The sequence below is a fragment of the Bufo bufo genome, chromosome 6 (genome assembly GCF_905171765.1).
Source record: "Bufo bufo chromosome 6, aBufBuf1.1, whole genome shotgun sequence".
In the NCBI taxonomy this organism is placed as follows: Eukaryota; Metazoa; Chordata; class Amphibia; order Anura; family Bufonidae; genus Bufo; species Bufo bufo.
In genome coordinates this window covers 318,710,093-318,727,369 of record NC_053394.1, presented here as the reverse complement: position 1 = coordinate 318,727,369, position 17,277 = coordinate 318,710,093, and the positions used below count along the sequence as shown (strand labels likewise).

Here is a 17,277-nt window from a genome sequence, read left to right as displayed (position 1 = left end):
AGGACAATTGCCCTGCAAACAAATGTGGATAGGGAAATGACTTTAAATAACATATAAGGAGGAGGAGGTAGCCAACACTTTTTTTTGTTTTATGTTTATTTTTTTTCTCTTTAATTATTATTTTTTTTATTAATTTGGGAAGACCCCAAAACATTGGGAAATAGAAAAGAAAATGCAAAGAGAAAGTGAGCTGGAGTCTAACAATGGCTGGGTGCAGCCGGTATATTTGTCTATTCAGCACACGGTACAGACAAGTTCTGTGGGATCCATGCCTGGTTCATTTTAATGAACGTGAGCTTGTCTGTGATCACCCCCCCCCCCGTTGTGCTAAACACATGTTCTGACAATACAATGGCCGCAGGGCAGGCCACCATCTCCAAGGCATAAAGGGCAAGCTCAGGCCATGTGCCCAATTTGGAGACACAGAAGTTGAATGGGGCAGACCCATCAGTCAGTACGATTAGGCGTGTGCACACATACTGTTCCACTATGTTGCTGAAATGCTGCCTCCTTCTAAGACGTTCTGTATCAGCTGGTGGTGCTGGTTGTTGTGGCGTGCTGACAAAGCTTTTCCACATTTCGGCCATGCTAACTCTCCCTTTTGAGGTGCTGGCGGTGCTCCAGCTGTGTTGGCGACTTCTTCCTCCTGCACTGCCTTTGACTTGTGCTTCCACTGAGCCCCCGCTGTCAGGTGGAAATGCCATCAGCAGCGCGTCTACCAGCGTGCGCTTGTACTCGTGCATCTTCCGATCACGCTCCAGTGACGGAATTAAGGACGGCACATTGTTCTTGTAGCGGAGATCTTGCAGCATGGCCACCCAGTAACCAGCACTGGTTACAATGTGGGCAACTCAGCGGTCATTGCGCAGGCACTGCTTCATGTAGTCGCTCATGTGTGCCAGGCAACCCAGAGGCAACGACAAGCTGTCCTCTGTGGGAGGTGTATCGTCTGTGTCCTCTGTATCCCCCCAGCCACGCTCCAGTGATGGCCATAAGCTGCTTTGGGTGCAATCCTCCTCGGTGGTGGAAGGACATGCACCAAACTGCTATCTGCCTCAGGCCGAGCCGCCACTGCATTAACCCAGTGAGCAGTTAGGGAGATATAACGTTCCTGTCCGTGCTTACTGGTCCACATATCGGTGGTTATGTGGACCTTACCACAGATGGCGTTGCGCAGTGCACACCAGATTTTTGTCTGCCACTTGGTTGTGCAGGGCAGGGATGGCTCTCCTGGAGTAGTAGTGGCGGCTGGGAACCACGTACTGTGGGACAGCCACCGCCATAGGGTGTTTAAAAGTCTCTGTTTCCACCAGATGGAATGACAGCATTTCAAAGGCCAGGAGCTGTCCATCCTCTCCAGTGTTTGGGGGATGGACAGCTGAACACTTCCATGGGACAGTGTGGACATGCTGGGTGACGGTAGTGGAGGTGTTGTTGCCACATCCTTTGTTTGCAGGGTAGCAGGTGCCACTGTCACTCCAGATGGGAGGAAGAGGCCGAGACTGCAGCAGAAGAAGGAGCAGGAGGAGCCTGAGATCTTTTGTGGTTTTTGAGGTGTGTACTCCACTGCATCTCGTGCTTTGCATTTAGATGCCTGGTCATGCAGGTGGTGCTCAGGTTTAGAACATTTATGCCTCGCTTCAGGCTCTGATTGCACAGAGTGCAAACCACTAGCGTCTTGTCGTCAGCACATTGTCTGAAGAACTGCCATGCCAGGGAACTCCTTGGAGCTGGCTTTGGTGTGCTCAGTCCCTGGGTGCGGTGGGCAGTAGCAGGCGTACTGGCTAGGGGACGGCCACTCTGCTTTTGCACACTGCTCCCTCTTTTGCTCTGCAGCTGGTGCTGTGTGACCAACACCTCTTTCTCCAAACTGCACGTCACTCGCATGACCTTGATTCCATGTGGGGTCTAGGACCTCATCATCCTCCACATCATCTTCCACCCACTCCTCACCCCTGCCTTCCTTGCCGGTCTGCACACTGCAGAAAGCCATCATCAAAGACGTGCTGCGGTGGTCCTCCCATGTCCACATCTTGAAACATAAGTGGTTGGGCATCAGTGCGCTCAATCTCTTCCACTTCTGGGGCAGGGCTAGGTGGATGGCTGACGGAAATCCTGCCAGCAGAGTCATCAAAAAGCATAAGAGACTGCTGCATGACTTGGGGCTCAGACTGCTTGCCTGATTTGCAAGGGGGTGAGGTGAAAGACAGATGACCATAGGCTGCAGGTGCCAACTCTGCGCTTTCAGCAGGGAACCGGGTGGGAGACAATGTGAAGGAACTGGAGGCTCTGTCAGCCACTCAATCTACTACTGCCTCTACTTCTGGCCTACAAAATAACGTTGAAAGTTCTGTCGCCTACGTGCACCTGAGGAAGGTGTTTCATTTGGGCGTGTAGCTGGCACAGATCGACCACGTCCATGTCCATGTCCTTTCCCTGCAGCAGGAGCTCCACCAACACCAGCAGCATCACAACCAGGGCCACGTCCCTTATTTGATGCTCTCCTCATTCTTTGAGGTCACCCACCGAACTAACAGATGGTTTAACTAGATTTATTTCCCTGTCACGTATGCAGTGCAGGTGTACCTCAGACAAACAATGGGTATATGTCACCCACCGAACTAACAGATGGATTAACTAGATTTATTTCCCTGTCACGTATGCAGTGCAGGTGTACCTCAGACAAACAATGGGTATATGTCACCCACCAAACTAACAGATGGATTAACTAGATTTATTTCCCTGTCACTGATTCAGTACAGGTGTACCTCACACAAACAATAGGTATATGTCACCCACCAAACTAACAGACGGATTAACTATTATATTTTTGTGTCAGGGGTACAAAGATGGTGCATTGCACCCACAAAAAAATCGGTATAGGTCACCCACGGAATTAACAGACAGATTAATTATTAAATTTCTGTGTCAGGGGTGCCAAGATGGTGCATTGTACCCACAAAATATCGCTATAGGTCACCCACAGAATTAACAGCCAGATTATTTATTATATTTCTGTGTCAGGGGTGCAAAGCTGGTGTATTGCACCCACAAAAAAATCACTATAGGTCACCCACAGCCAGATGAGATTCCTAACACTTTCCTTCACTTCAGCTGCCTGCTTCCTGTCCCTGCAATACTTAGAGGGGTGCTACATGTGATCCAGCTTTTATAGAAGCTGGGTCATATGATGCACGGGCCAATCACTAGGCATGGCTGTGATAGCTTCTAAGTGCCCACAGCTTAAAGGGAACATGTCACCTCCAACAAACATCCCAAGCCGGCAGCAATACCTTAGAGTAGCCAGCAGTATGTTTGTAACGATCATTTTCTTCCTGCAGGCAGATGAAGCAAAAGCTGTAAAAACGTTGTAATCCCCTGCCCGGCGCGCTTCTCTAGTCAGGCTTGAAGTCACGGAGGCAGTGGCCTCCTTGCTTCAAGTCACAGTAATCATGCCCCGTTCGCTGTGACTGACAGCCGGCAGTTCGGCAAAGCCAGCCGAACTGTTGTGCATAAGTGCTGTCAATCACAACGAAGGGGCAGGGAAGGGGGCGTGGTTGCCGTGACTTGAAGCAAGGAGGCCGCTGCCTCCGTGACTTCAAGCCTGACTAGAGAAGCGCACCGGGCAGGGGATTAAAGATCGTTTTTACAGCTTCTGCATCTCTGCCTGCAGGAAGAAAATGATCGTTACAAACATGCTGCTGTCTACTCTCAGGTACTGCTGCCGGCTTGGGATGTTTGTTGAAGGTGACAGGTTTGCTTTAAAAGCTTGTTGATTGGTTGCCCTGCAGCCTTTCAACAAGCTTTATTAAATGCCCGAACACCGAACTCGAACCCAAACTTTTCCTTTTTCCTGAAACTCGCAAAGTTTGGTACTGACCCGAACTTTACAGTTCGGGTACGCTCAACACTATTCACAAGCTTTCAAAGACCACTGTAGTACAGTGGCTTTCTGTATCTACTTGCTTTGGGGCAATTCTTGGCTTTAGTTAACAGAGGGAGGAAGGGGACAACATCACACAACATCTCTTCTATGCTTTCCTAGACTTTCATCAAAGCCTCTTCATTTAGCAGTATATAATAAAGAGGAAGACCCATAACAGAGATCAAAATAAGCTCATCATTGTTTTAGCTTCATGCCCTTTGGACTAATTCTCCTCTATCTTGCATGGAAACGGAAGTGCTAGCTATGTTCTTGGCATCCATAAAAAAAAGAGAGACGGGACCTGTTTGGGACTGTGTTTGGGATTGTGTGTCTTGTACCAAATTAGGATTTTCGATGAATGTGTGTATCAGATGTATCGGATGTGTATCAGATAAGTGATAGGGCTGCGTACGGACAGGCTAGCCAAGGTACATGGACAGAGTACTCCTACCATCAAGGTGTATCTCTGGGCTGAGCAGATTTTTATTAGGGTGAGCCTAGGGAGAGTAATGATCTCTCATTGATGCTACCCGATTTTTGCCTCTAGCCGTCCCTTATTGATTGCTCTTTGGTTGTTGTACTGTGAGAATATTGGTCCTGTTGAGACCTGTTTTATTGGATATTTAATAAAAGTGAAGTTTTAAGAAGTTGCCCTCAGTGATGTTGTTGATATTGCAACTGTCTTTATGTATATTATTTTCAGTGACTGTATCTGACAGTCTTTCTGTTTTCACCATGCAGTTGCAATGAGCAGGATATGGGTACACTGATGCCACTTATGCAGTGGGTCAGGATATGGGTGGTTAATAGTCTATAGTTTGTTCGTGACGCCAATTGCAGCGTGGCAGGGTACTATCACAGGGTCCTCCCAAGGTGTTATAACGCACGTCCCAGGTTAGGAATGCCAGAGTGGTGTAATGGACTATAATGTCTCTATATAGGTGATGATAATTGTGTCAACGGTGTCTCCTACCTGGGTACGGCTGGACTCCTGGCTCCTGGTTCACTTGTAATAAATTTGAGTGTAGTGATAGTAGGAGTAATAGAGGAATTTTGCAGCCGAAATGATGTCCAGACCTTTAGATGAAGTTCAAACTTTTATTTACTGATGATAACTTGAATCCAAACAGAATTCAGCTTTGGTCCTTGGTCCCAGCAGGTTTTGGCAATGGTTGGCAGGAATGAATACTCTGCACTATAAATCCGGAGCTTTCAGGATAAGACGTCTGCTTAGTAGTTCTGTAACTGTGGCAGGAATTTATCTTCTGCACTTCTCTATATCTTCTGATTTGTGGGGAAAGACTAGCTGAGGAGGATATGGCTTCTCCTAGGTCTCTGGACTTGACTCAGATAGGATCTCAGGGAATGCTTTCGTCCTGGAACTCTGGAGGTTGTCTGCTTTCTTTTCATCCAGCTGAGACTGCAGGGCTCAGACTGGGAATATGATCAATGTCTCAGCCGAGACAAGATCCTGGCTTTCTTCCCTATACAGGGAGACTCTTGAAGGCTATCACACAGCCTTCCCCAACAGGGGTGGCTGGCACACTGACCTAACTTTCTTCTCCTCCCATACTGCAGGATGTGAGAACAGTCCACACCTCCACATAAATAAACCATTCCAGCCTAGATACACTAAACTGTAACTAGTTCCTTACCAATGCATTGCTGCCTCCTGCTGGTCAACCTGGAAAATTACAGGAAAACAAATGTTGAAGGCTGCTTGCAGCCTGTAATTGTGGGAGGAGCGCACTTAGCCTATTTAAACTCCCTCCTACAAGCAGGAGGGTGCCCGGTTCTTGCCTTACCAGCACCTGACGTCACTTCCGGTCGTCATCTCGGGTCCTGACCACTGCCTGGCTTCCAGAGGAAAAGGGGGGCCCGTTCTTAGGCCGGCAGCATGCACCGCTCCTCGATCCCTGCGGGTCGGCGGCGGGTTGGTCTGCCTGGTGGCAGCTGCTCCAGAGGACCTTCAGTGTTGGCGCAGCTTCTCCGGTCTGGGGCGCCGCCGGGGACGCCACTAGTTGAGGCCCTGGCTTCTGCGGCCTCCTCCCGCATTGCTCCCGGCTGTTTGTATCTCCCGGCCGGCGTCCCTGTGCGGCGGGGGGCTGTAGCGCTATGTTTTTTTCCCAATAATGTCGACGGATGCCAGCAGGGCCTGTGAAGTTCCGCCCGTCCGTGACGCCACTTCCGGTTTCGATACCTTCCGTGACGTAACTTCCGGTTTCGTGTCCTCGTGGAATCCAGACCGCGGCGCCTCCGGTCAGTGGTCCCGGCTGGGTAGCCGAGCCCTGTTGGCAGTGCGGACGCACCCCCGCTTCTCTCCCTGCAGACTAGAGCAGGTCCGGTCGTGGGACCCGCGCGGCGTCTCCTGCATACGGCAGCACTGGGGCACTAGTCGACGCCGCGGTCCTCAAATGAGGGACAGGTTCTCTGTAAATATGGCCTAACTATCCAGTCAGGCGGCGGGGTCCCGGTCAATCCCTGTCTTCCTGGGCTTGCGCCGCTCCTGCTGGCCATGCCTGGTCCTCCCACAAGCACCTCGGCTGTCCTGTCACCTGGGGTCGTGGGGGGGGCAGGCTGTTCCCGGGGAGCTTGGGGGGGCTGGCAGGCGGCACGTCGAGTCACAGTCCTCTGCCAGCCGGCCCCCGGCGGTCGCCGTTCCTCTGTCCCCCACAGATCAGGGGGTGGGTTCTGCCGGCCGGCTGCGGCCTCAACCCAAGCAGGTGGTTTCAGTCCAGGGTTCTTTCAGTCTGCGAATTCCTGGAACCAGTCAGGGGCCGTACATCCCCTGAACCGCTCAGGCACTTGTGTTTTGTGGTATTCTTGAAGCACGCCGGTGCTCTGGCTTCCCTGAATCGCTCAGGATTTTGTTCCCTGTTTCGCTCAGATGTTTCTCCATTCACAGGTGTCATGTTACCAAAATTGTCTGTGGCAGTCGTGCCTTCCTGCTCATGTTACCCAGTGCGGGGGTCCGGGCTGCAGGACTAGCAGCACAGCCGCCACTGTCCAGTGGGCGCCGCTTCTCCGTGTGGGCGAGTCGCTGGCTGTTGGCATGCTGCCCGCACTGCTGAGAAAAAATAGAATAAATAAATAAATAAATAAATTTTCCCTGAATCAATAGTGTAATGTCTTCCCTGAATCGCTCTAGTGTAATGTCTTCCCTGAATCGCTCAGGTGTAATGTCATCCCTGAATCGCTCAGGTGTAATGTCATCCCTGAATTGCACAGGTGTAATGTCATCCCTGAATCGCTCAGGTGTAATGTCATCCCTGAATCGCTCAGGTGTAATGTCTTCCCTAAAAGTCACTCAGGTGTAATGTCTTCCCTAAAAGTCACTCAGGTGTAATGTCTTCCCTAAAGTCACTCAGGTGTAATGTCTTCCCTAAAGTCACTCAGGTGTAATGTCTTCCCTAAAAGTCACTCAGGTGTAATGTCCTCCCTGAATCGCTCAAGTGTAAATGTCTTCCCGGAATCGCTCTAGTGTAATGTCTTCCCTGAATCGCTCAGGGTTAATGTCTTCCCTAAAAATCACTCAGGTGTATGTCTCCCCTAAAAGTCACTCAGGTGTAATGTCCTCCCTGAATCGCTCAAGTGTAAATGTCTTCCCGGAATCGCTTTAGTGTAATGTCTTCCCTGAATCGCTCTAGTGTAATGTCTTCCCTGAATCGCTCTAGTGTAATGTCTTCCCTGAATCGCTCTAGTGTAATGTCTTCCCTGATTCGCTCTAGTGTAATGTCTTCCCTGAATCGCTCAGGGGTAATGACTTCCCTGAATCGCTCAGGGGTAATGACTTCCCTGAATCACTCAGGTGTATGTCTCCCCTAAAAGTCACTCAGGGGTAATGTCCTCCCTGAAATCGCTCGGGTGTGATGTCGTCCCTGAATCGCTCGGGGGTAATGTCGTCCCTGAATCGCTCGGGGGTAATGTCGTCCCTGAATCGCTCGGGGGTAATGTCGTCCCTGAACCGCTCAGGTGTCATGTTTTTCCTCAGATCGCTCAGGTGTCATGTTTTCCTCAGATCGCAGGGGTCATGTTCCCGGAGTCACAAGTGTCATGTCTTCCCTGAATCATTCAGGTTTTGTCTTCCCTGATTCGCTCAGGCGTCGTGATTTTCTCCAAATTACAGGTGTCATTTTACCCAAGAACCGCATGTGTCATGTCTTCCCGGAATCACTCAGGGTTATGTTTTCTCCAATTCACAGGTGTCATGTTCCCAAAAATTGCATGTGCCATTTCTTCCCTAAGTGACTCAGGGGTCAGGTCCCTGAATCGCTCTGGTGTTTTGCCTCCCTTAGTCACTTAGGGGTGAGGTTCCCTGAATCGCTCAGGTCTTGCGTGTTCCCTGAATCGCTCAGGTCTTGCGTGTTCCCTGAATCGCTCAGGTCTTGCGTGTTCCCTGAATCGCTCAGGTCTTGCGTGTTCCCTTAATCGCTCAGGTCTTGCGTGTTCCCTGAATCGCTCAGGTCTTGCGTGTTCCCTGAATCGCTCAGGTGTGGTGTGTTCCCTGAATCGCTCGGGTGTCATGTATTTCCCTGAAATCGCTCAGGTGCCATGTTTTCCCTGATTCGGGTTTTGTTTTCCTTCCTCTTCCAGGTCAGTTGTTCCCAGGTTGCATATTTTCCTGAACAGTCTGGTTATGTATTCCCCTGATTCACGCAGGTCTCTGTTTTCCCTGGTCTCCCAGGGAGTAGGTAGTGGCCAGGTCCAACCAGATTCAAGGTACTGCCCGACCCTCCCGGGTGTCCGTCATCTTCATGAAGGTGCATGTAATTGCCTGCGTTGCTTAGGATTCCATGTCGCCTGAACCGCTCAGGAGTCAGTGCATCGCCCGAATGACGCAGGTTCTATGCATCAACCTGTAACGCTCAGGGATTTGTTCAGCAGCATCCGGTTGGTTCCTGGTTACCCGATTCGTGTCCTGTGTGTCTGGATTTCTGTTTCCGCAGGTTTGTTGCATGCGGCGCGACTTCGGGCTCTGATTCTGGCCGTCCAGGGTCACCCAGCAGTTGGCCATGACGCCCAGGTTGCATCCCGATTCTCCATCGCCTCTTTCCAGTGCCACCAGATCGCACCTCTCTCCGGGTCTCGTACCGACGCAAGCTTATTATTTCCTGTAAGCAGGGCCTCAGGCCACCGGAATGTTGATCCATCCTCAGTTATATCGCAGGGCTCCTCCATGCCCGGTCACTCCACGGTGCCGGGTTTCAGGTAAGTTCCAGCCGAGTGGCGGCATGATGCTTCTCCGCAGCTCAGAGCCTTCCTTCATTCATCACGAACCTCCATTCCTAGGTCTCCGGTATCGCCGGGGAGTTGGCAGCGCTGTCCGTTGATTCGGTTGGGTTGCGATCCTTTCTATACCATGTTTATTCCTGTTTCCTTATGATTCTCAGGTTCGGGGGTTTGGACATGGCCATGTATTTCCCAGATCAGCTCAAAATTCACGTATTACCCTTTCATCCAGGTCTGATTCCCCGGAGTCGCGCGGGTTGCGTGTTTCCTGGATCGCTCGGGTCCATGTTTTACCTAGATCTCGTGTTCATGTTCCAGAGTCGCCCAGGTTCATGTTCTGGATCGTTCGGGTTGTGTATGTGCCCAAGTCACTCAGGTTACGTTTTCCCCGATTCACTCAGGTCAGATGTTTTCCCTGAATCTCTCAGGTCAGGTATTTTCCTGAATCGCTCAGGTTTAGGTTTCCCTGAATCGCTCGGGTTTTGTATTTTCCTGTCTCTTCATTTCCCCAGGTTACGTATTCCCGGAATCACTCAGGTTCTGTATTTTCCTGTCTCTTTCAGGTTGGCGGTATTTCCAGGTCGTATGTTTTCCTGATTCACCCAGGTTACGTATTCCCTGAATCGCTCAGGTCTTTTTGCCCACAGGCTGTTCGCATCTGCATGATTCTCTCAGCTCTTTTTCCCGCAGGTGGTTCGCATTTGCCTGAAATCACTCAGGTCTCTTCCCGCTGCTGGTACACATTTGCCTGAATCATTCGGGATCCGATACATTGGCCTGAGACGCTCTGGGTTTTCCAGCAGTATCCAGTGGTTTCTGTTATCCGGTTCGGGTTCCGCATTTTTGAATCCCTGATTGCATTGGATCCGGGTCATCACGGGGGTTTGGACATGGTCATCCATTATCTCGACAACTATGGTTACATCAGGTATTGTACTCTGCTCCCACTCAAACGGCATTCTTGTGTTCTTTGCTACATCATGGTTTGCTCAATCTCACCTGGGCGGTCTGCACCCTGATTCCTGATAAGGGGACCTCAGGGCGTCCCCTCGGGCTGGGCTAGTTGCTCCAGCTTTCGCCAGGCTTGAGGCTCAAGCCCTCAGCGTTAGCACGGCGGTCCGGGTGCGTAGGCAACCAGTGTCAGGCGAGTTTCCACAGATTGTCTGTAGGCCTGGACGGTCTCCCTTTTGGCCAATCAGCAAGCATCATTACAAGCGGCCATGTACCTCGGGTTTTATGGGTTCCTCCGACCCGGGAAGTTCACCTGCAGCACCATCTCCCGGGCAACCTTGCTCAGGCGACATCTCGCCTGGCACTCCGACCACTTCATCCTGTCCATTCCGTCCTCCAAGACCAATCAAGCCGGTCCTCCCATGGAGGTGGAATTTTACCCTACGGCCAACTGTTGGTGTCCTATCAAGGTGCTCCAGGAGCTCCTGGCCTCCCTCCATCTCCCGCATTAGACGACCCGTTGCTCCCGGTTAATGGAAGCCCCTGTCTCCAACCCTGTTCATCTCCAACATCCACACCCTGGCCGCAGGGTTGGGTTCCAACCCTAGCACAATATCCGGGCTCTCCTTTCGTATAGGGGCCGCGTCCGCAGCTTCTAGTCACCAGGTACCGGCGCACATCATCCGCAAGATGGGCCTTTGGAGGTTGTCCCGCTTTGCAAGGTACATACCGAATCCTCGGGCTAAGATATCCAGAGCCTTTTGTTCCTTGGCATTGTAGGCACAATGCTTCAATAAATATTCCATACCCTGCAACGTGCCAGTTCTCTCTTGCCCACTTATTCAGGCCTTACTGTTCTGTCCCCACATGAAGGCGAATGAAGGTGTAACTGATAATGACTTTGTGACTGTCCTACCTTCGTATCCAAGCAGTGGAGCAGACCGGACCGGCAGATGCTCAGGTTAGATGGATCCAGACATAGACATGAGGATGCAATCAAACGTGGGTTTATTTGATCCAGAGCAGTGACATACAATGATGGAATACAGGAATGCAGTAGATGCTGTCATGTGGATGTCTTTTCTGAGGCTACTGCTGAGGCAACTGCTGGTCAAAAACTGATGCCTTCACAAGCCAAGGTGTGCGTCTCCAGTCACAAAGGATGCAGCACTGAAAAAGGCTACAGGAAGTGACCAGGCCCAAGGCTGCAAAACCACGCCCAGAGAAAAAACTTTATAGACAACGAACGAGGCGTGCAGCATACAAATTCCGGCCAGCAGATGGCAGCAGAGAACAATAGATTGAAACAACATAGTAAAGAGAGATAATAATGCAATGCAGGAATTCAATATGAAAGGAACAGCACACTCCCCGTCTGAAATTCACTTTGGGGATTTCACTATGACGAATGTCCATAAAATATAAACAACCTGTAAAAGAAAACATGTTAGAATGCAAACATAGATAGTCCTGTTTTCCAACTTGGAATGGAGAAGATCTGCGAAGCTTGATACAGTCCTGTTCACCCATCAGGGACGTTCTCGATGGGTCTCATCCAATTGGAGAAACGTTCAAAGCGCTGACAAACGAAGCTGGCGGTTTGCTTTGTTCCAGTGACTAATGCACTAACTTCAGCGCGGATTTCTGGATCATTATCCGGATCCTGGATGCTGAAAACTTCCTGTACACATTCGTCTGCCTCTCCAAGCAGAAACTCTGGACCTGTAAGCCAAGTAGAGTTAGTAAAGGAACCTATAGACATAGGCCTAGTGGCGTGATTTGCTGGATTAAGTTCGGATGGTACGTAGTGCCATTGTTCAGGTTTGGAGGACCTCCTGATTCTCTCTATGCGGTTACTAACGTACACATAAAATCGCTTGGTCCGATTGTGGATGTAACCTAAAACGACCTTACTGTCGGTGTAATACTGGACTTCGGCAATGTCGACACCCAGTTCTTGTTGTACAAAATCCGCAATCTCCACTGCCAACACAGTCCCACAGAGTTCCAGTCTGGGAATAGTATGATCAGGCTTGGGGGCTAACTTAGCCTTACCAAAGACGAATCCAACGTGGTTTTGGTTGTTGGGTTCTGTCACCTTCAGATAGGCAACCGCTGCGATGGCCTCCGTGGAGGCGTCCGAGAACACGTGGAGTTCTTTCTTTATGCTAGAGGAAAGTGAGGCTTTAATATAGCATCTCGGGATGTGGATCTCATCCAAGGCACACAAAGATCGCTTCCAGGTTTCCCATTTTTGCTCTTTCTCGGAGGGAAGTGGGGTATCCCAATCCTTGACTGTTTCAGAAAACTGTCTCAGTAGAGATTTACCTTGTATGGTGATGGGCGCTACAAATCCCAGCGGATCAAATAGGCCGTTTACTACTGATAGGACGCCTCGTTTTGTGAATGGCTTGTCTGCACAACTTATCTGAAAACCGAAGGAGTCAGCCGAGAGATCCCATCTGAGGCCCAAGCTCCTCTGCACAGGTGGACTGTCCAGTCCCAAGTTAATGTCCTTGAATCCTGGTGCATGATCGCCTGATTCGAAGGCCCTCATAACGGCCAGGCTGTTTGAAGCAATTTTGTGTAGTCTAAGTTTAGCTTGGTACAACATACTTTGAGTCCTTTTGAGCAGATCGATAGCCGCTTCTTCAGTCGGTAGTGATTCGAGTCCATCGTCTACGTAAAAGTCCTTTTCTACAAAGTCTCTGGCGTCTTTACCGTACTCAGATTCTCCCTCTAATGCAGTTCGCCGAAGGCCGTAAGTTGCCACGGCAGGTGAAGGGCTGTTTCCAAATACGTGTACCCTCATTCGATATTCTGCCATCTCTGCGTTGGTGTTGTTATTCTTGTACCACAGAAACCTGAGGAAATTCTGGTGGTCCTCTCTGACTACGAAACAGTGGAACATCTGTTCAATGTCAGCGGTGATGGCAACGAGCTCTTTTCTGAACCTCATCAGCACTCCAACTAGGTTATTCGTCAGATTAGGACCTGTGAGAAGGACATCATTAAGAGATACACCTTGATGTTTGGCACTTGAGTCGAAAACGACCCTAATTTGATTAGGTTTCCGTGGGTGATACACTCCAAATGAAGGCAAGTACCAGCACTCGTCATTCTTCCCTAAGGATGGAGCTGGTTCTGCATGGTTGTTGCGGAATATTTTGTCGATAAAGGCAATGATGTGTTCTCTCATCTCAGGCTTACTGTTCATGGTACGCTGAAGAGAGTTAAATCTAGACAGAGCTTGTTCCCTATTGTTCGGGAGTCTCACCCTGGTAGCTCGGAAGGGTAATGGAGAAACCCAGTGATTGGTTTCGTCTTTAAGGAACTCATTGTCCATTATCTTGATAAATTCTCTGTCCTCTACTGACAAAGCTACTTTATCATCGTCCTTGCTTGTGTGAAAGACTAATCTTCCCAAGTTGTCGGCAAAGGGAGGAATGTCGTCAGGTGGTTGTATGAGGTCTGGAGGCTTCTCTTTCACCTCATAGTGATGAGGACAAGGCTTAATGCAAGTTGTGCGTCCATCTCCACGCACGTACGTTTTGAAAGAGCGGATTCTTGGTTGATCCAAGCATACATTTCCTATGACCACCCATCCCAAGTCCAGTCTCTGGGCGTATGGTGCATAGTCGGGACCATTACACTGTTGACGCACCTTGTGTACCCTTAGATTGTCTCTGCCAAGCAGGAGTAGAATCTCGGCGTTGTTGTCCATAGGTGGGATAACGTTGGCTAGGTGCCTTAGGTGTGGATGGTGAAATGCAGCTTCCGGGGTAGGAATTTCATCCCTATGGTTGGGTATTTGATCGCATTCGATCAGCGTCGGTAGAGGTATTTCCGTATTTCCACTGACGGAACAAGCGATGAATCCTTGTGCCCTCCTGCCGCTAGTCTCTATGCGACCCGAGCAGGTGTTTAAGATGTAGGGTTCTGACGGTCCCTTTATTCCAAAGGCTTCAAAGAATTTAGGTCCTGCTAGGGAGCGGTTGCTTTGGTCGTCAATGATGGCATACATTTTTACTGCCTTTTCTGGTAGCCCCTCCTGGTAGACCTTGATTAGGCATATGCGGGCACAACATTTCTCACTCTGGCCCTCCCCACATACGTCCGAGCATGAGCAGGAAACAGCAGTGGCTGTGTTAGCGTGGTTCTGGGGCTCCCCGCCATGACTTTGAGCAGGACTGGTGGTGACAGCAGCAGGTGAATCCCTTGTGAGTGGAGTTGGGTGCATAGCTGAGGCATGTCTTTCACTATGACACTCCTCACACTTGATAATGGATTTACAGTCCTTAGCCATGTGCTCCAATGAAGCGCAGCACCTGAAGCATACCCCAAGCTCGGTGAGGACTTTCTTGCGCTCCTGTATGGTTTTGGATCTAAATCCTCTGCATTTGTTCAGCGAGTGTGGTTTTTTATGAATGGGACATTCACGATTGAAGGCCTTGTCTCCTGATGAGGTAGTGTACTGTCTACCAGTGGGTACTGCAGATGATGGTAGGTTAGTCTTTCTAACATTTACGCTGCTCTTAAAGTCTCTGTGTTTATGTACAATACTTTCATACCTTGATGATGGTGTCACTGAGGCTGTAGTATTGAACTCCAGGAAGTCGAGGCTGGGGTCATTCCTCATCTGGGACTGTTCATCGATGAATCTGCAGAAATGAATAAATGGGGGAAAAGTGACGTCATGCACTCTTTTGTACCTTGAGACTGATGCCGCCCACTTCTCTTGCAGGCTGTATGGTAACTTCACGACGATTGGGTTCACCCCATGGGCTGTATCCAGGTAGCACAGCCCGGACAGACGAGGGTCTCTTTTGGCGAGCTCCAGTTCCATGAGCAAATCACTTAAATCCTGAAGCTTGTGGACATCCTTGAGACTGATCTTGGGGACGTTCTGCAGTCTCCTGAATAGTGCCTTCTCTATTGCTTCTGCACTGCCAAAGGTGCGTTCGAGTCTCTGCCAGGCTGCAGCGAGACCTGCTTCTGCTTGTCCCACATAGACAGTTCTAAGGCTCTTGATGCGATTTGTGGAGCCTGGGCCCAGCCATTTGATCAAGAGGTCGAGCTCCTGCTCTGCGGTTAGGTTGAGGTTGGCGATGGCAGCTTTGAAGGTTGCCTTCCAGGCTCTGTAGCTCTCCGCACGGTCATCAAATTTTGAGAGACTGGTGTTAATTAGCTCTCTGCTCACCATAAACCTGGCAAACTCAGACATATCTGATTTCTCACTGCTTGTTGCCATGACAACTTGTGATGCCCCTGGGGCGTATAGGTTGCGTGGCGTGAAAGGGTGAGATGCTTCCGGGTAGAATGATGTTGCTGCAGGGTTGAGCTGTGGTCTAGCCTCTGTAGATTCTGATGACTGCTGCTTGAGCTGTGGAGGTAGGCCAGGAAACACCTGGTAGCCATCTTGCTGTAATAACTGTCCTTGAGAGGGCGCGTCTGGGCAACTGTTATTGGATTGCTCGGGTGCTGTGGGTATCACTGCCACTGCAGGTAGAGCTGACTTGGAGGTTTCAGTGTTGTTGGCTTGGACAGTACTGCACACTGGGGGTGGTGCAGATAACTGTTTCAGTATGTAGTCGCTGGTGCGATCAGCTGGATCGTCTATCTCCTCTGGTGGTAAGCAGACTGAATCAAGGCCTTGGCTCAATGCTTGCTCAAGTAGTCTTACTTTTGCTAATGCAATTTCCTCTTCCCTCTCTGATTCAAGGATCTTTATTCGAGCCTCCGCTTCTGCCCTCTTGGCTTCTGCTTCTGCTTCAGCCCTCTTGGCCGCCGCCTCCGCTTCAGCCCTCTTGGCTTCTGCCTCCGCTTCAGCCCTCTTGGCCGCCGCCTCTGCTTCTGCCCTCTTAGCTTCTGCCTCCGCTTCAGCCCTCTTGGCCGCCGCCTCTGCTTCTGCCCTCTTAGCTTCTGCCTCCGCTTCAGCCCTCTTGGCCGCCGTCTGTGCCTCTGCCCTCGCAAGGACTTCTTTTTCGGTGAAGGAACGCCTCACTTTGGATTGCTCTGCATTTATGCGGGCCTCTAGTAATCTTTCGCTCAGGGTGGAGCTTCTAGAGCATGATGATCTGTAGGACCGCGAGGAATGTTTGGATGAATGCGATCTGTGTGATCTAGTTTCTTGCAAATGAGAGATACGGAGTTCCACTTTATCTTTAGCATCCAGCACCATGGCGTCTCTTTGTCTGTCTATTGATTCTGCCTTGCACAATTCTGATGGGGCTTCTTCAATATTAGAGTCTTTTAGAAAGGTTATATACCTTGTGGACAGTCTCTTGTATCTTTCATGGGCTGCGTTCAGCCGCACGACGGTAACTTGTAAGCTGGTGGCATCGCCTGAGGAGGACTTAAGTCCTGATATGAGGGAGGAAACTCGTTCCCATAGCTCTTCCAGGTTGTCACATAGCTCATCTTTCCTGATGTGATAATTTTCTGTGATCTTTATAGTTGGTTTGAGAGAGCGCCTTGGTCGCGTGACTTGGTCTGCTGGAAGTGTGGGTTCTACCTCCAGCTCTTCATAATGATCAGTATCAGGTAGCATTTGCTTTGTTTCATCACTGGGGAACTGTACGAGGTCCTTTTCGGACATTTTGATTTAAGGTGCGCTGTCTCTTTAAGAAATCGAACTTTTGAATTGGGGGCTGAAAATTGCAGTGCGGCTCAGATGAGGCAACCCGATGAGTTTCCCAAGGTGTCTTGAGTGAATTGCGGGGTTTTGGTTTGAGGGAGGCCCCGCGTGCGTTAACAGTTCTTATATCATGCGAGCAAGGGTTAACATAGGATGTAGAAAGTGGCTTGGCGAGTAGTGGAGGACTTCCAGGCGAGAGTATATCTACTGCGGACACGCCGTGCTTCCCCTTAGGGCTCATTCAGACGGCCGTATGCTGTCTGCAAAAATACTGAATGCTATCCGTTTTTTTGCGGATCCGCAAAAAAAATGAAACATGTCCTATACTTGTCCGTGAAAATCAGGACATGGCCCCATTGAAGTCTATGGGTCAGCAAAAATACTGAATGCTATCCGTTTTTTTGCAGATCCATTTTTTTGCGGATCCGCAAAAAAACGGATAGCATTCAGTATTTTTGCGGACAGCATACGGCCGTCTGAATGAGCCCTTAGGCTTATGGGACGTGCACTGTTGCTGGGCAGATTTGCTGGGAGT

At 50.0% G+C, this 17,277-nt stretch overlaps 1 long non-coding RNA gene across 1 annotated transcript; it reads left to right on the top strand.

The window, feature by feature from the left end:
- The first annotated feature begins 130 nt into the window (after positions 1-130).
- Positions 131-16,663, top strand: LOC121003128. Its single transcript, XR_005779425.1, has 3 exons — positions 131-299; positions 12,111-12,115; positions 16,653-16,663. It is a non-coding gene; the product is annotated as an uncharacterized LOC121003128 (long non-coding RNA).
- Positions 16,664-17,277: the final 614 nt, after the last annotated feature.